The following is a 19,971-nucleotide window of genomic DNA, read 5'->3' as shown; positions in this document are numbered from 1 at the left end:
TGGAGGCCATTTCTTTCAAACCACCACAAGGAGGGAAAGAAACCCAATTAAATAATGTAAATATCCAGAGTCCAAGGTCTCAGGAATGTGAGCCATGGAGACCCCACAAACTTGACTAGCCTATGTTCTTTCAGAAAGCCTATAAAAAGGAAAAGAAAAACAAAATGGGAGGGGAATAAAACCCAGGGAAAGCAAAAATGAAGAAAAGCTGTCCTACTAAATTGATATTGGATATTAAATAAAGGAAGAATAGACATAAAGCAGAGATGACCTGGCAGATTTACAGGGTATGAAGGCAGTTCTCAGCTCTCTTGGCATTTTCTCCTGGGATCCATGATGCCTGCCACACAGCTGTTGGTAATTTGTGAGGTCGGGTCTTGGCTGGTCCTGTCAGCAGGTAGTCCCAGTCTCAGATGTTAGTCCTCAAAGGAATCCAATTGGTAACGCTGGCCCTGACCATAGGCTGTCTTTCCAAAAGCAAGCAAAACTTGAAACAGGTTCATTGTAGTCCTGCAGACTTTGAGCCTTGTTTCCATTTACCCATAGCTCTAATTCAGTTTCTTCCCGAAATTTTAGATACAGTCTGTTTCATAGGCATAGTATATAGACACTCTCTCTGAGTGTCTAAGACTGTAGTTCACTGAGAATTTGAAAGTGCTACATATGCCATTTTTGTAAAATGGTATCTGACCACTGTTCCTTTCCAGTGAAAAGACGGGAGATTTTCCAGCATTTTTCCTCACTCTGCTGCTGTCAGAGACAACGTACGTTTCTCCTTACTCTACCTTGAATTTTCCTTTCAAATATGTGTTATTGGGAGCACAGTACTCATTTTGCAGTGCTCTCTTCCTTATTCGTGATTTCTCCTCAGTGGGAGGGGAAATCTCACCAGACTATATGCGTCCCTCCAGGATGGACTCTGTGATTTTCCTGTTCTGTTTTTCAGAATGTTCTACTTTACTTAGCTATCAAGACTAGCCACTCGACCTCTCCTGACTATTACCCAGTTTTCCTCAGGTTATTCCCTAGAGTCAGCAAACCAAGTCTGTATTTCATCTCCCAACTTGAATTTTCTGTTGTTTCTGTGAGACAGAGTCCCAAAGCAATTTTTAAAGTGTGATGCTGACACAGAACAGTAAATTGACTGAAGTAACTCCTGTGGAGTATCCAGAGAGAAGATTTCACTTGCTTGCTAACCTCCATTATGGCTATGGAGAAAGGATATGTGCTTTGATAAATTATAATTGTGCCTCCATATTGGATCAAAGAGGATATGGCTCCTTATCTAACACACACACAAAAAAACCTGGTTGTATTTGACAATGTATTTTTTCTTTAAAAATAAAAGATGAGAATGGGTACTTAGTTAAAAGAATGCATACTTTGAGAAATGTTTTGTCTATCAATCTTCCATTTTTGTTATGTCTAAGCCTTTTATGTTTATGTAACCATGTCTAGAACGATCATAATCCAATGTAACTTTGTAATGTTATCTGTTGCTTTATTATTTAAATTCTTATCTCCTCCTTCCATTTCTGCCCTTCTATTGCTAACCCTCTTCTTCCTACCTTCTTTTGAAAATTTAGGCTATAATCATGTGGGAACTCAGGCTATTTATAATAGCTTTACATTTTACTTTTCTTATTTGTTTTCTAGCCCAAATGACTGAGTTCAAGCAATGTTCCTTTTAAGGGACTAGGAAGCATGGCAGCACACCTAGTAACTTATTTACTGTCTTTATGGCAACCCTGTGTCATGACCATGAGAAAGAAGCAACTTTTGGAACACTGGGTTAAATAGGGATTGAGCCATATGGGATGCACTGAACCAGATGGGAGGGTGCTCTCTCCTAACCAGCCTTCAGAAGACAGGAGCAGGAAGATTATAGATTTGAGGGCATCAAGGGCTACACAGTGAAGTCTTATCTAAAAAAATGCTTCATATTATATGATGATATTAAAGTGACAATTTTAGAGACATGATATATGACACAAGTAAAATACGTTGTTTATGAAATTATAAAAACAATTTAATACTACATGTTTTTGGTGTTGAATGAAGACCATTACACACATACACACACACACACACACACACACACACACCACCACCACCACCACCACCACACCACACACATGGGGTAGGTTCTTTTACCATTTTTAGTACAGAGCTAATTTTCAAAAGCATGGCTCTGGAATTAAAAATAGAAAAACTTTTCATCTACTCAAGCTGTGAGCTGCAGAGTCATACGCACAACCAGACAATGCAGGCTGTGCACTGAGAAGTGAGTGTAGAGAAGCTGCGTTGAACCCTCAGCACTGAGCATTGTTCACTCCAGATCATCTCTGCTGAACAGCAAGAACTGTATGCACAAGGCCACTCAGCAAATCAAATAAGTACATCTCCAATAGAAAGACCCCGCAGCCTATTACCTTAAGCTGTAGGCTTATTTTTCTTAATTTACTATGTTGCCTTCTGCAGCTTGACAAATAAAACTGTTGTCTTTCAACTTTTTATAAGGGGTGAATTACTTTTCTGCCCATCTGTAGTGGACAGTCCACCAAACCTGATATTTGAATACATATGTGTACATGTGTGCACATGTATATAACACTTACATATTACTCATAACAAGAATTTAGGAATGGATTTCTAAAATACATAACATGTACACATGCAAGTATACTTATAATATATATGTCTATGTATACATAGAGAAAAGCATAAAATTATAGGAGAAGAGCAGATGTAAAACACATAGATGTTATATTCTGAACAATAAGACAGCTAAAACAAAAATGTGGAGAGACCAAAGAAAAAAATTTAAGCATGCTCAACAGTTTTTAGATTGATTGTGACAGTATCTGAAATGTAAAAACAAAACAATGTATGACTCTTGACCTCCTACAGCTCCTAAGATGCTGAAAATGCCATAAATATAAAAAAATAGAACATCCAGGGATTTTGGATGAGACTTTTCTATGAGAAGATTGTCTGCTCTAAGAATTCAGAAGCAAGTGGTAAGGCGGATCATGTTGAATATATGTTGAATTTTTCATCAATTCAATGAATGTACATGAAATTACAATTGCATTAGGGTGCCTTAAAAACAAAGATAGAGTTCTGGGGGGAAAATGTTGACATGCAATTGGACTGCAAAATATTTACTATCCTTGAATCTTATTTTATTAAATGTTAAAAAAAAAGGAAACATAGTCTATAGATACAGCCCAAAGAAAACATGTGGGTTTGACAGCCAGAGTTGTTACTGGATCTGAGTCTCATTTCTGTACCTTCCATGTGACCCAGACATTCACTGAGATTATTGTGGTGATATATTATGTACCCTAATAAAGCTTGCCTTCAGGATCAGAGGACAGAGCTAGCCACTAGATTAGACATAGAGGCCAGACAGTGGTGGCACACACCCTCAATTCTATCACTTGGGAGGCAGAAATATACCTGGATCTCTACGAGTTCAAGGCCAAACTGGAAACAGAGTCAGGCAGTGGTGGTACACACCTTTAGTCACAGTACTGGGAAGCACACACACACACACACACACACACACACACACACACACACACACACACCTTAATCCCAGGAAGTGACATGGCTGGGCAGAGAAAGGTATATAAGGCATGAGGAAACAGGAACTAAAGCAGTTCAGTTGAGATCCTTTTGGGTGAGGAGTCAGAGGCTTTCAGTCTGAGGAAACAGGATTGGTCATGGAGTTGGTGAGGTGAGGTTGGCTGTGGCTTACTCTGCTTCTTTGATCTTTCAGCTTTCACCCTGATATCTGGCTCTAGGTTTTTTATTAAAAGACCATATAAGATTTGAACAACCTCTGGCACCCAGTGTGGGACACAAATTCAAGAAAAGTTGCTTGCCTATGGCCTTGCAGGTCATGGCTCTGGCCTGAGCTGCATGCAGCCAGAGTCTCCATCTCATGTGGGCTGGAGTCCCTAACCACTGGCTAAGTTTCTGTTGCAGCATCTCTGCAGCAGACTCCCCAGGCTCAAGCTTCAAACACCCCAGAATTAGCTGCTTTCACATGTCCCCAGATACAGAAAGCTGGCTTTTTGGCTTCTTTCCTCTCCTGGTGGATTCTGGCTTTCCTTAGGCCCCCTTGGGGACAACAGCTGTGGAGAGATATCAGATAACAGAAAAAACTACAGAATCAAATCAGCCTATATACTTTAAAGATGTGCTGACCTCAGAAATGGAAACCAGGATGTGTATTACATTGGGGACAAGGTTTTGCTTTTGTTTCTACAAGAGAAAAAATGATAAAGATATCATCAAAATTGATAAAGGTTCTATTTAAATAAGAGAGACTTCTTAATTAGAAGAGGTAATAGTTCATCAGCCAACATGACCATTCAATTTAAATTAACTTATATAACTAACAAATGCTTTTCATTTGGTCAGATATAACTTGGCAAAAAGAGACCTCTCTAAAGTTAGGGTTGGGGAAGGGTTTTTGTTTTTGTCTTTCAGGAGAATAAAGACTAAGGAATTTGAAGAACCCTGCACAAATGAGACATCTGAAGAAAAAGAACAAATTATCCAGAAAAAACATCCCATGCAAAAGATTTTTCTGCAGTGAACCATGACCATGCCTAACAGCAACTTTAAAGTCTCCAAAAAGATGAAGGGACCCCACAACAATGATTCCATGAGGACAATGATAATACCATTAAGCTGACAGATACCACCCAAAGATCGGCTTTGGACTACAAACTGTTCAGGACAATATCAACATGGCTAGCTGAGATAATACAGCCTCACAGACTACTTGAGCAAGGACTTGAGATAAGTCCTGCACTTTCCCATTGTGCAGAGAGTGGAAAAATGATACAGCTAACTCTCTCAGGACTTGACAATTAACTCAAAATTTTTCTTTTCAGGATTCCCTAAAAATGCCTTCAACCCCAGACAACAGGAAGTAATTTTAAGAACATGACACCCACATTCCCAAGAGGTAGGGTGTGTGGTTTTTGGTTGTTCACTTGGTTATGGATAATTGTCATTGTTTAGGCTGGTTGGTTACCAGTTGTTATTGTTAATGGTCAAGAAAAAGGCTAAACAAAGGAGAATAGATTTAGGGTTCTTGTTTGAAAGAAAAAGAAAAAAGAAGAAAAGAGGATATAGATATAAGATAAAATGTAGATTATTGAATCTACTGTGAAAAAATATAGAAATGATGAATAAAAGGTAGATTATTGATTCTACTCTGAAAAGAAAATAGAGAGAATATGGATATAACAAGATAAAAGGTATATTATTGAATCTACTTTTAGAAAGCAACTACTAGTTTTAAATATTTTACATTGGCTTGGATTTTTGTATATAGTATACAACATGTATATTGATACAAATTTGAGATTGATTTTGTTAGAAAATATTGTACATATATTTCTACTCTTGTTCAAGTTATTGTACCTATACAGCTTAGTTAACTATGTAATGCAAATTGCTAGTCCTTGAAAGTTATTATCAACTAATTAGGATATAAAGAAATGCAAGTTAGTTGTTAGTTACCTATTACAATTGAACTTGTAGTCATGTTAGGTATGTTTTTAAGGTCAAACAGAAATATATTTTAGGTATACAGGTCATCTTCAAATAATTCAGAGATCTACAGAATATGGCATTTAAGATATTTTAATAACATAGTTTCTTTTTTTTTTTTTGGTTTTTTGAGACAGGGTTTCTCTGTGTAGCTTTGCGCCTTTCCTGGAACTCACTTGGTAGTCCAGGCTGGCCTCGAACTCACAGAGATCCACCTGGCTCTGCCTCCCGAGTGCTGGGATTAAAGGCGTGCGCCACCACCGCCCGGCCTCTTTTTTTTTTTTTTTTAATGACAATGAGGCATGTATGCCCCTGGCAGCACCAATATACTTCAGAGAAGATTATGGACTTTGAAGGAACTCCTCATGGAGTTTACTTTCTTTGTGGCAAAAGTTAGCCACTGGGCAAGAAAGTGCCGCTGCCATGACTGCTGACAGTATGCTGTCCAAAATGGACAAGCCAGACATGAAAGAAAGGACTACCAAACCTTGCCAAAGCAAGGGGGGAAGTCCCTTCAGAAAATCCTGTTTCACAGATGAGTCTGTCAGATATGCTAGGACTGTAAGCCAAAGATGGATGTCCCAGCATTGCAGAGAAATCTTGGGTGACTGTCCAGGCAGCCAGATGTTTCTGTCATTTCTCACATTTTTTTTAAATCCCTTGTTTGCATTCCCTGCTTACTTAGGTAATATTATTTCCTTCTCAGGCCTCTGAGAGTGTTGAAGATTAGATAGTTATAGTTATAGTTATAGTTATAGTTATAGTTATAGTTATAGTTATAGTTTTCCTTTTGGCTGATAATACAAGTTAAGGTAGAAAGTGAATTAGGTACAACATTTAGGACTCACCATGATAGGATAAATAATGGAGGATTTTTGTCTGAATTTGTCAAATGTTAAAGGACTTGTTACTATTAATGTAATTCTTGACTGTGTATATTGCATATACTTATTGTATATAGTTTTTCTTATATTAGTTATAACCTTCTTTTATTATTTTAGATAAAAAAAGGAAATGTGATGACATATCATGTCCCCTAATAAAGCTTGCCTTGAGGGTCAGAGGACAGTGCCCACTACCAGATTAGACACAGAGGCCAGACAGTGGTGACATATACCCTTAATCCTATCACTGGGGAGGCAGAGATACATCTGGATCTCTCAGTTCAAAGCCACACTGGAAACAGAGCCAGGCAGTGGTGGGACACACCTTTAATCCCATTACTGGGAAGCACACACACACACACACACACACACACACACACACACACACACACACACACACGCCTTTAATTCCAGGAAGTGACATGGCTGGGCAGAGAAAGGTGTATAGGCACGAGGAAACAGGAACTAAGCCAGTTCAGCTGAGATCCTTTTGGGTGAGGAGTCAGAGGCTTTCAATCTGAGGAAACAGGATTGGTCATGTATGGAGTTGGTGAGGTGAGGTTGGCTGTGGCTTGCTCTGCTTCTCTGATCTTTCAGCTTTCACCCTGATATCTGGCTCTGGGTTTTTTATTAAAAGACCATCTAAGATTTGAACAACAGATTTTCTTATAAATAATCCTGACTCCATTTGGGATACAAATTCCTTTTTATTTTTTGAGAAAAAGTCTCCATATGTAACTGTTTTCTCTTTAAGACATGATCCTCCTGCCTCAGCATTCCGAAACCTGGAATTAAAAGTACATTCAACCATGTTTGGAGGAATAGGAATAGCTTCATCTTGATAGTTGTTGAGTTCAAATGGTCTTTAGGTTCAGTTTGTGTTGTCAATTACTTTTGAATAGTTAGTTTCCAATTTAGTATTTTTTTTTTTAATGTCAAATTAGGTATGTATAGTTTTGGAGTACTGAGTTCTTCACAAACACAGTAAGGCCAATGCAGCACTTACTTAAAGGTTTTAATAAATTAATTATTAAAACAACTTTTTTTTACAAATTAATTGTTTGGTGGCCATAATTCTTATTGAAATTTTGATTAGATTTGTTTATTTATGTCCATGCTCATGTGCGTATGTGCACACATGTCTGTGTGTTTGTGTGGTTGGAGCCCTGTGACTTTTTCGGGGGACAAAGCTTGAGAATACCACTAACAAGCTCTCCACGTGGCAAGGTCCTGGAGACCCTGGCGCATTTGGCAAAGCCTGTGGACGGTTTGCTGCATAATTCTGGGCATGACCCAGAGCATATGTGCTACCTGTTCTGCGTGCTTTCACTGTTCTGGCCATATTGCTGCCTACCTTTAGTTTTACTTTCTTAGCCATGGATAAAATAGCTATTACAAACGGAAAATTTACCCCATGACTCCCCTCTGAATGAGCCAGAGGGGATATCGTTAAAAATGTACATGATCACATTCAGTGCCTAAAGCCTTCGATGTTTCAAATGTGACCATGAATTTAGGCAACTTCTTTTCTTTTTTATTCCACTTTTTTTTATTTAAGAAAAATTTTAATTCATTTTACATACCAACCACAGATCTCCCTCTCATCCCTCCTCCTGCTCCCCCACCCCACCAGTCTCTGCCTCCCTGATCCACCACTATCCCCTCCTCCAAAAGGGTAGGGGCTCTCATGGGGAGTCAGCAAAGTCTGGTACATTCATTTGAGGCAGGACTAAGCTCCTCTTCCCTGCACCAAGGGTGAGCAAGGTGTCCCACCATACATAAAGGGCTCCAAGAAGCCAGTTCATGTACCAAGAATAGATCTTGATTCCACTGCCAGGGGCCCCTCAAATAGACCAAGCTACACAACTGTCTCCCGTATGTCTGATCCCATGCAGGTTCCACAGATGTTGGTCTAAAGTTTGTGAGTTCCTGTTAGCTTTGTTCAGTTGTCTCTGTAGATTTCCCCATCATGATCTTGACCCTCCTTGCTCATATAATCCCTCTTACCTCTCTTAGAATGGACTCCTGGAGCTCGACCTGGTGCTTGACTGTGGATCTCTGCATCTGCTTTCTCAGTTACTAGATGAAGGTCCTATGATGATAGGGTATTCACCAATCTGATTACCAGGGTAGGCAAATTTAGGCATCCTCTCCACTATTGCTAGTAGTATAATCTGGGGTCATCCTTGTGGATTCCTGGGAACTTCCCTAGCACCAGGTTTCTCCCTTACCCCATAATGTCTCCCTCTATCAAGTTATCTCTTTCATTGCTCTGAACTCAGGCTTCTTAAGAACAGGATGTTGCCTTTCCAATGCACTTTGTGATTAGCCTGAAAGAGTCACAATTAGCTCACAGTTTAATATTACATATTTGCATAGCTGTTCTTGAGAGAATGATTTTAACCGGCAGAGTCTAGGAGAAATGTAAATAAATAGATGATATCAAGAGTTAATGGGAACAGTCTAGGGACAGGGAATGAAGCAGAATCATAGAAGCCCACAATGCCCTCATTTCTAATAGTTGTGCCAATACTCCCAAGAACTTAAGGAAGAAGGACATGAGAACAAAGGATAAACAGTGCCAACTATAAACAGTACGTTTCTAAGCATATAAGGAGGATAGGAAAAAAGCTGGTATATCCCCAGAGGAGATAGAGTACTACAGAAAGTAGAATGCATTGATCCAGCTTTGGCTGGTGAGTTGATTGTGAGAACTCAAACCCTACCAGATGTAAATAATAACCACTAGAGACAAAACTCTGTCTTTTACTTTGCATGATGCTATAATTGCAAATGCTGCCTGCCAGTTGGGCGCACTGTTCTACCCGTAGGTGTGCCTAGTTAGAAAACTTCCTCTGTCACTTGCAACACTGCTTATGCTGCTGACATGACAGCTATGAATCAAATTGGTAATGGTTACCTGTGGGAAAGTTGGGGGATAGAAGGGTAATGAAGCAAAGAAACAAACTGGTGATTATTGTAACCATTTCCAGAGACTTATGGAAACAAATTTGATTGTAAAACTGTTCCAGCAAATCAATGAAATTGTATAAAGAAAAACAGCCCAGGATATCCATGGCCCCTTGTTTGAAACAGGTGGTCACAGTTTCTTCATTAGAAGGTTCCCTCTGTGTGTGTGTGTGTGTGTGTGTGTGTGTGTGTGTGTGTGTGTGTGTGTGTGTGTGTAGGAGGTATAACTCACTGTGGGTACATGAGGTTTCCCATGCTCAGGATTTCATCCAGTGAGTCAGTTGACTTCCTGATGACTGCAAGATGTAGCACTCTCAGCTCCTGCGCTATGTCTGCCTACATCCTTCCATGCTCCCTGTCATGATGATAATTGACTGAACCTTTGAAAGTGTAAGCAAGCCACCCCAATTAAATGTTTTCTTTATAAGAGTTACCATGATCATGGTGTCTCTTCACAGCAATGAAAACCCTAATTAAGACAATAGCCAAATTAGTTTTCCCTAGAAAAGTCAAAATTTAATATAAAGTATTTGGGAAAAGACTTACATAAAGAACACTCCCCCAACACACACACACACACACACACACACACACACACACGCGCGCGCACGCACGCGCACACACACACACATACAGAGTTTATACAGAATAAGTGGGCTGTACTGGTTTGAGTGGAAATGCCCCCCATAGGCCATCATATTTGAATACTTGGTATGTAACCTATGGCATTGTTTGAGGGGAGGTATAGCCTTGGTGAAGAAAGTATGTCACTGGGATAGAGCTTTGAGAGTTTATAACCTCATCCCATTTTTAGTTCATTCTGTCTGCTGTGTATGTGAAGGGTGGTGTACTCTGTCAGTTTCCTGCTCCAGCTAGCTCTTTACATGCCTTTCTTCCCGTTATGGATGCTCCTTCTGGAATGGTAAGTCTAAATAAACTCTTCCTTCTATAATTTGCCTTGGTCAGGCTATTTTATCAAAGAGAAAAGGAACTAACAGACATTCTTACAAGAAATCAAGCTGAAATTTAGCTGGAAAACTTCTCCCTGCTGGTTACCTTTCAAAGTGCCAAAATATGCTTTGCAGACTGCTGGGTAGAAAAAGTACAAATTGTATGGAACTCTACAAACTATAATAGGAACCTACCAGATAAGATATGCCCACAGTTACAATAGTGGCAGAATGATAGTATGGAAATAATGATTGCTCTCTATTTGTATTTCAGGGCTGCTTCAGTCTGGAAGGTAAGCTTAGTGTTACAAGCCTAGTCAAGACTCACGCCTCTGGACCGAAAGGTTCAACGCAAGGAGCCCAAGAGCCAGGACATCTACCTGCGGCTGCTGATCAAGCTGTACAGGTTTCTGGCCAGACGAACCAGGTTGTGCTGAAAAGGTTATTTATGAGTCGCACTAACCGGCCACCTCTGTTCCTGTCTCAGATGATCCGAAAGATGAAGCTTCCTGGCCCAGAGAACAAGACAGCTGTGGTTGTGGGGACAGTCACAGATGATGTGCGGATTCTCGAAGCGCCTAAACTGAAGGTGTGTGCACTGAGGGTGAGCAGCTGCATCCGAAGTCGCATCCTCAAGGCTGGGGGTAAGATCCTCACCTTCGACCAGCTGGCCCTGGAGTCTCCCAAGGGCCGTGGCACTGTGCTCCTGTCTGGTCCTCGGATGGGCCGAGAGGTATACCGGCATTTTGACAAGGCCCCAGGAACCCCACACAGTCATACCAAACCCTATGTCCGCTCCAAGGGCCGAAAGTTCGAACGTGCCAGAGGCAGAAGGTCTAGGCGCGGCTACAAAATACTAACCTTGGATCTTACTGTACTAAAAAAAGAAAAAAAAAAAGCTTTGAAAAAAAAAGAAAAGACTCATGCCTCAAGAAGTCACAGGCCTTAGGAGGTAAACTTTTTTTCTTTTAAGAAATTTTTTCAATTCACTTTACACACCAATCAAAGATCCCCCTCTTCCCGCCCCCACAGCCTGCCCCTCCTAGCCTACTCCCCACTCCTCCCCACAAGAAGGCAAGGCCTCCCATGGAGAGGCACATGCAGTAAAGGCAAGTCCAAGCCCCTTCCCCTGCCTCAAGGCTGCACAAGGTGTCCCATCATAGGTAGTGGACTCCAAAAAGCCAGCTCATGCACCATTGATGGATTCTGATCCTACCGCCAGGGGCCCTCCCAAGCAGATCAGGTTACACAATTGTCTAACCATGGAGAGGGCCTAGTCCAGTCCTTTGCAGGTTCCGAGTTTCATGAGTCTCCACTAGTTTGGTTTAGTCATCTCTGTAGGTTTCTCCATCATGATCTTGGTGCACTTGCTCATAGAATCCCTCTTCTCTCTTTGACTGGACTCATGGAGCTCTGTCTGGTGTTTGGTTGTGGATCTCTGCGTCTGCTTCCATCAGTCACTGGAGAAAAGCTCTGTGATGACAGATAGGGTATTCTGGTCACTGGGGTAAGCCAGTTCAGTTCAGGTACCCTCTCCACTATTTCTAGTAGTCCAAGCTGGGGTTATCTTTGGGGATTGCTGCCAACTTCCCTAGCACCTGGTTTCTCTCTATCCCCATGATGTCTCCCTCTATCATGGTATCTCTTTCATTACTTTCCCACTCCATCCCTGTTCCAACTCAACCATCCCATTCCTTTATGTTCTCATCCCCCACCCTCTACCCTCCATTGCCCTCATCCCAAGTTTACTCATGGAGATCTCATCTATTTCCCCTTCCCAGGGAGATCTATGCATCTTCCTTGTTAGCTAGCTTCTCTGTCTCTGGAGTTGTGGTTCTTCCTTGTTAGCTAGCTTCTCTGTCTCTGGGGTTGTGGGTTGTAGTCTGGTTATCCTTTGCTTTACATCTAGTATCCACTTATGAGTGAGTAAAACTTTTAATGCTCAGCTTCATAGACACAACCTCAAACTGTATTCCCTGTAAGTGTTGGCCTCAACTCCAGTAAGTGGAGCCTGTCTTTTCAGTGAACAACAATAAATGTGGAAGTACATCAGTGCCCTAAATGAATAAGTAAGAAATGAGGACTTGCCCTAAATAACTCATTAACTCCACCACTTATAAATCTTAGAAAATATTACAGAATGGGTGGAATCCCATTTACTTTTCTTTTTTTTTTTTTTTTTTTTTTTGGTTTTTTCGAGACAGGGTTTCTCTGTGTAGCTTTGCGCCTTTCCTGGAACTCACTTGGTAGCCCAGGCTGGCCTTGAACTCACAGAGATCTGCCTGGCTCTGCCTCCCAAGTGCTGGGATTAAAGGAGTGCGCCACCACCGGCCTGACAGAATCCCATTTTCAAGGCAGGACCTTGACAATGTAATGAAAAACTCACAGCAATTGTTATTACTCACACAGACCTCCTTCTTCACAAGATACCACAAGTCATGGGCAAGGGTAGGCATATGGGACCACACTTCTTACTCCTGAGCTACTGGATACTGATGGACTCTAGGAGAGGGGAGCCATTGTCGTTAGGTGTCTACCATTGGTAACTTCACTAGGTTCCAATGTTCCAATCCCAAGACCACATAGACTACCCTAGCCACACCTATAGGGAAACAAATAGACAAAAATGATATGAGTGTGATAAAAAAATGGGTAGAGAAGAGAGGGTGTGGTAGACAGGGAAGGAGAGATATGAAAGAGGGCAAGAGTAAGTACAATCAGAATGCATTCTATTAGTGCATAAAATTGTCAAAAGTATTAATAAAATTAAAAATACTTATGATACAAGGTTTAAAAAGCTGTGATATACTAATAGTTACTAAATCATATAAATTTGTATAAAAATGTTCAGAATATTTTTGTTATGGATTCTAAAAGGATATAAATTTGTTTTCCAAATAAATGTGGTGCTACACTGTTTGCATGGTTGTTTTTATTGGAAATGTTAGGGAATGAAGTTATGTCAGTATAAACATTGAAACTATCAATTGGGTTATTTTAACCAATGAGATTGTGTCTTAGTGAAATTTGAAGTTTAAAGAATATGTTTGAATAAGGTTTATGATTAATGTGCATGTATCTACTGATGTGTGAAGAGTGTCATCAATTACTGGGCTTTGCAGAACTAAACTTTGTGGTTGAAGTAACTGATTGCCTGGTCTGTAGTTAGTCTTCCCATCTCATCCTCCAGAGACCATGGCATCCTTTGTGTTATCATGTGCTCACAAATAGTGGCCACTCCCTGGCCTCTATGAATAATTTATCTTATTTTACATCCAATGTTGATAATTCTCTTTATCTTAACATGAGAGAGGTTTGCTGAGCCCATCAGTAGGATTTGTACCTGAGTAAAAAACTATATGTGGGAAATGCAAATGCTTTTCTTCACAGGCAGAGAAAATGCTATTACAGGTGATGCTCTTTTGATGCCTTCATTGAGATTGCCTGGAACACTGCATCAGAAGACAAGTCTAAAAGCATTTGAAATGCTGAGGCTGCACAGCATAGTCTAGAGATATATGAGTGTTCTGTAGCATCATACTTTGTTCTGATACTTGATCCTGGAATCCCGTTTCCCAGGACCTCTTGTGACCTGTGACATTGAACTCTTCATTGTTTCACATTCTGATTCCCCTTAAGGTCAGCTTACTTTCAGCACAAAACACTCCAGCTAATAAAACAATTTAACAACAACAACAACAATAGGGATATTTACAGTCAAAACCCAAGACAATGAGCAGATCTAATGAGAATTTTTTTAATTACATTTACATTGACCTTTAGTATTTTAAATCAAAGAACAATTTCATTTCTCCCAAGAAATAGAGTAAAAAATACACCTTACAAACATCACAAAGGAAAGTTCCTCCTGAACTAACTATCCAGGATAGCGAGGGAGTAAATGTTGCTCCGCATCACACTAGTGACTATTTCCAGGACCTCATTCAAGTCCTGAAGATCTCTAGCAAGACATTGCTCTGCGACGTTAGCTAATTTAAAACCTTAGTTGAGTAAAACTATCTCTGCAAATCATGATTTTTCTCCACACACATGAAAGTATCTAACTGCAAAGTCGCTTTCAACTGTTTGTGAAGATCAGGAAAATTTAATTTTTTCTTTTGCTGCCACACAGGCACATATTTTCATTGTATAATATTTAAAACACTTAAGGTCATTGTAAATGTAAACTTTTATTGAAAATCAATTCTTCCCTTGCATAATACATCCCAACATAGCTTCTTCTCCCTCTACTCATGCCAGCTTCCCACCCCCTCTCCTTCCCTCAGATCCATTCTCCCTCTGTTTCTCTTTAGAAACAAGCAGGCCACCAAGAGACAACAAGCAAAAAAAGATACAATAAGACAAGGCAAAAGTCCTCATATTGAGACTGGACAAGGCAACCAAATAGGAAGAAAAGTGCCCCAAGAGCAGACAAAAGAATCAGAGAAAAACCTGCTCCCACTATGCTCCCACAAAAACACCAAACTAACCACCATAACATATATTTAAAGGACCTACTATAGGCCCTTGCAGGCTTTGTGCTTACTGTTTCAGTCTCTGTGAAGCTATATGAGCCCTGCTTAGTTGATTCAGTAGGCCATGTTCTCCTGGTGTTCTCCATCCCTTCTGCATTCTACAGTGTTTCTCTCTCTCTTCTGCAGAGTTCCACAATTAGCTCTCTAGTGGGTTCATGGGCCTCAACAGGTAGCTACATTTAAAAATGAGGTTCATGACAGTGGAAGTGCAAAAAGCAAATTCCACAAAGGTTTGGCTAGAAGAGTCTTTAAAAGCCAGACTCTGGCTTCCTGCATTTTATCCCAGTGGAGACCCCCAGAGTATCTGGAAGCTCATTGTGGAATTGATGTCTACTCATTTTACTGTAAGCTCTCATAGGCATCTTCTGCTTGGCACTTAAAAGTATCATTAATACAGAAACAAATTAATTCCACATAAATCTTGGCATTCAAGATTCTAGGATTATAAATCCTCCAGTCCACAATAGAGGGAAACCTCAGAAAATCCAAGATATAAGACTGTAAAAAACAGTCTTGTAATCAGACTTTTTAAATAATAAGCACTTGACATGTGGTGCTAATTCTTGGGATAGTATTATGCGTTCATAGAACACAGAATATCAAGACTAAAGTACGTCTATATGTCCTTGTTATAACATGTTCAAATGAGATTAACATGTAAACTGGTGACCTAAAAAATACAGAGCTCTTAGTAATGGGGTAGATGTCATCTAATCTGTGGAAGGTGTTGACACAATGAAATAGGTGGAAGAATAAATCTGTATCTGTCCTACCCATCACTTGAGCTGGAGCAAGAGTCTCCTTCTGCCTTGCCCTGAAGTCTACACCATCCACTACCCTGGTTCTCTGGCCTTCAGGCTCAGGATGTTACTACCTGGTGCTTCCAGCAGTCTACTTGCAGTATCAGATCATGGACCTGTGTATGTTGTGATGTTTTATGCTGGAAGAATACTGATAAACTGAATGTTGTTATATACAGTAAGGAAAAACTAAAAGAGAGAACTGAACTAATGTGTATGAGAGAGTACACATCATTACTTAGCAGAATCTTGATTGTTCTTGGATTTCTTCTATTTAAAGAAATTGTGATGTCATGGGAATATTTCAGAAATAAGCACCTAAACCTATGAAGAGCCCAGGAAACTGAAATATGAGGAATTCATTATTGACTTTTTCAATGAACACTTTTTATACTATTAGTTTAGAACAATAGAACATAAAATATTTCCAAAATTCCAGATCATAAAAAAGTGATCTAAGTAGGAATTTTAGGAAAACGTGATGTTACCAATATATTCTGTTGTAATGACCAACAAAATTTCCCATTACTCCTTAAGCATATATGCCAAGTCTATGGGAAGCTACTATGAAGAGAATGGAACACTTTCCTTGCAGTCTACAGCCCACATCTCTCAGGTACTTACTGCCACCTCTGACATTTCCTCAAACTTACCTCATCTCTGTGCCTAACACTGGGTTAGCTTCATACACCTACAAATAGGCCCAGCAAATCACTGGGTGATGAGTGGGGAATGGGGGATGGGGAACTAAACTTTCCCCTTAACATAATGTTGAGTTGCCAATTTGATGAGAACCATGGATGCAAGCAATGGGAGAGGGCCAAAGAAAGTAAGTCACCAAGACCTTAAGTTTGATTTCCAGTTTCAAAGAGTCTTTGAACTCTCAAATCCATATGAAAGCATGAACTCTTAGCAGTGCCTTGGCTTTAATCTGCTGTATCATGGATACTTTAAGAACACAGAGCTTGGCATAGTGATTGCATAGACATTATTGCCTTTTGTGAATTTGGAAGAAGAAGCATCACATCATTGCTAAGCAATGATGCCTAAACTCTACATTAATAGGAAACTTCTTTCCATTCAAACATAAATAATTATGATATTTCTGGGCTAATTAATCCCTACACAAGAGGTGATCTTACATAATTGCATTTTAGGAGAGGATGTTTTCCTTTCTCTGCCACGTACTTAATAAACAGCTTTTTACTTTTTTTCCTCTCTTAGGGCACATGCACAAAATGATAATGCTTTTTCACAAATTATTTGGCAGCTGGTGGGAAAATATTTAAGTCCATTAAATTAAGAAGCCATTTGCCAAGCCTACCCCACCCGAAATTACACCATAAAACTCGGAGTAACAGTTCATAAAGCAGAGTTCTGCACACAAACAATTAGATTCAGAATTTGAGGCCTTAACTGCACATAAACAAATTATTTTTTTTCACTTTTGCTTCACAATAGGAATCCATTGCTAATGAGGAAAATTTGCCTACATTAAATCTGCAAATTGATTTTTGATGAAGTAAAATTACCTGTAACCTGAAGAAAATCTGATTCCTTACTAAAGACAATGTTGAGCAGAAGAATATAAAACACTGTGAAAAATGAAATTAAGAGGACTTCCATTAGAAAGATTGTCATAGAGATAAGAACAAACCGTATATCATTCACTTTTAGACAAAGAGTAAGTTAAGTTCAAAGATAAAAGAAATTATTCTTCTTTTAAAGAAGAAAAAAATAACTAATGCTACAAATCTTTGTTTGTTTTTAATGCTGAGAGTGATAGACATGCAACTTTGGCTTTGACAGTTGTAGCAGGGAGCATCTCTACCCTCAAGATGGCAATGAAACCTGAAAACAAAAAAAAGGGAAAATTGTGGTTGTAGCAACATAAAAAATGCTTTCTCTGTGGAGATGGAAGTACACTAGCTTGTGGGTCTTAGATACATGTCTAGCTGTGCCTAGAGTGAGAACTGAGGTTACCGCCATCCTTTGACCAGAGACCTATAGAATCACAGAAAGCCCTGGTCAATTACACTGCATCCAGAATATAAAGAACACTTCGAGGCTATCAGAATCTAATCTGTGCACATAACTACCCTGCTTATATGTCCCCTTCTTTATCTTATTTCTCAAATAGGTTCCAGCCTGTCTTAACATCCAACAGCCCATGTTGCTCCTACTGTTCCTGTCTACTTTGGAGCAATGGTATACAGCTACCTGAACCTACAGCAATAAAGAAATAAGTAATAAATAATCATTAATAAACATGAAGTCAACAGATATTCTCAGGCCTATCAAGGGTTATATAGTTATAGAGCAAACCAATACTCTGAGATTTGGGGTACAATTCAATTCATACAGGGAGGGGTAAGGTCTGTTTAACTGGGATATTCAGAATTACAAACTATATGGGGAATTTAATGAGAAATTTGAAATACCTGGACAGTGGATTTGGACTAGAGTGACCAAGGAAATACATGGTTCAAGAGTCATCGGGAGGCCCTTACACCTTTATGACTATATTAACCAGGCATCTCCCCATATAACTCACAATAAATGTCTCAGAATCAGATTTTCTGGCTCTGCTAGGGTGAGAACAAGAGTAACCATAGTGAAAGGAACCCTACTTGTTCTTCATAACAGATTGTTCTCCAGGGGAATGCCCTTGCTTAAACAATATTCCATCTGTGGAAACTGCAGTCAAACCTAGCCCAGAAGTCCAGCATTATATTCTAAGATAGAGGCAGGAGCTGAACACAAGACTACAGAAACATGCAGGATGCCCAAGGTTTGGAGGTACAGGTCCATCAAAAGAATAGGATGCAAAAATAAGAATGAAGAATCTCACCACTCTACTAAGCCTTTCTACACAGATCATGATGTAAGTGAGGGCCTTCAACTCTCATGCTCTTTCAGGAGAAAGATGTAAGAACTCCCAAAGCCAAAACTGGGAATGAGACTAGCCGCAGAGGAATTGGAAGTGAAGTACATTTGAAACATTGTAAAGACAGACTATCCTCAAAAGAGATTTTTTTTGTTAATTACAGTATGGACTATCTATCTCACTCTTCTCTTAGGCAGTCAACACACCCATGTCAACACCGTAAAGATGAGAGAAAGGAACAATTTGATGATGCAGAAAAACAAACAAAGAAAGAAAAATTCTTGGAGTAAACTCTCATATAACTCACATTTTAGGGTTAGCAGAGAGGGAATTTATGCTGATTTTGAATGATACATATGGTGATTTGAATGAGAATGACCCCATAGGCTCATATATTTGAATACTTGGTTCCCAATTGGTGGAACTGTTTATGAGGACTAGGAGTAGTGACCTTATTAGAGGGGGTGTGCCATGTGAAGAGGGCTTTGAGGTTTCAAAAAAAAATACTGCCCTTCTGAACATACTTTCTGCTTCTGCTTACAGTTTAGAGATGAGAGCACTCAGCTGCTCCAGCTGCTGTGTCTTCTCTTGGCCATCATGGATTCTGCCTCTCTGGAACCATAAGTCCAGCTGAATATTTTCTTTTATAAGTTGCCTTGGTTATAGTGTTTTATCAAAGCAGTAGAAAAGTACCTAAAACACAAAGAAAGAGCCAACTTGGTGAAATATATTTAGGCAGATTCTTTTCTATGTGAAATTCAAAACAGAAATCAAAACTCAGCACTACATCTGAGCACTATGACATGGATTTCAAATGTGCACCATATATTAAAAAAACAATAACAAAAGAAGCAAAAAAAAATGAGCAGAGAAAAACAGCATACTTAAAGTAAGAGTGCTAAAGAATTTTTTGTATTTCAGAACAGGTACCCAAAACCAGAACCAGAACTCAGATTTTTTCCAAGCATAATAAAACCGACCAGTTGCCACATTTGTCAAATTCAAACTGCAGAAAACAAAAGACAGAAAGGAGAAAACCTTGAAGTTTGAGTGGAAGGTACAGAAACTTAATTTTAAAAAATACTGAGGTGTCCTCTTTTTAATTGTGGGGAAATGGACAAGGGAGAGAGATTAGGAGAATTATTAGCTACATACAAGAGCAAGCGGGTTTCACAGTCTTGAGTGCATGCTGGGTTCTTCCGCTTACTCCCATCATGGGTATGCCCCTAGGACTCCTACCTCCAGCCTTGATTCCAGAAACAACAAGCACTTCTCCTTACTGAATGATCTCTACAACAGAAGTCCCCATGTTTCTTGTAACCCTGCCCCTCTTCTCTATAGCAAAGGTGGTTCATTCCTTCTCCAAATTTG

At 39.6% G+C, this 19,971-nt stretch overlaps 1 pseudogene; it reads left to right on the top strand.

Annotated features, from left to right (window-relative positions):
• Nucleotides 1-5,576: 5,576 nt before the first annotated feature.
• Nucleotides 5,577-19,224, top strand: LOC128109031 (60S ribosomal protein L18-like; annotated as a pseudogene).
• Nucleotides 19,225-19,971: the final 747 nt, after the last annotated feature.

The sequence above is a fragment of the Peromyscus californicus genome, unplaced genomic scaffold (assembly GCF_007827085.1).
Source record: "Peromyscus californicus insignis strain IS unplaced genomic scaffold, ASM782708v3 Scaffold_13__1_contigs__length_99412109, whole genome shotgun sequence".
In the NCBI taxonomy this organism is placed as follows: Eukaryota; Metazoa; Chordata; class Mammalia; order Rodentia; family Cricetidae; genus Peromyscus; species Peromyscus californicus.
Note: the sequence above shows the minus strand (reverse complement) of the source record. Positions and strands in the feature narration are given on the sequence as shown.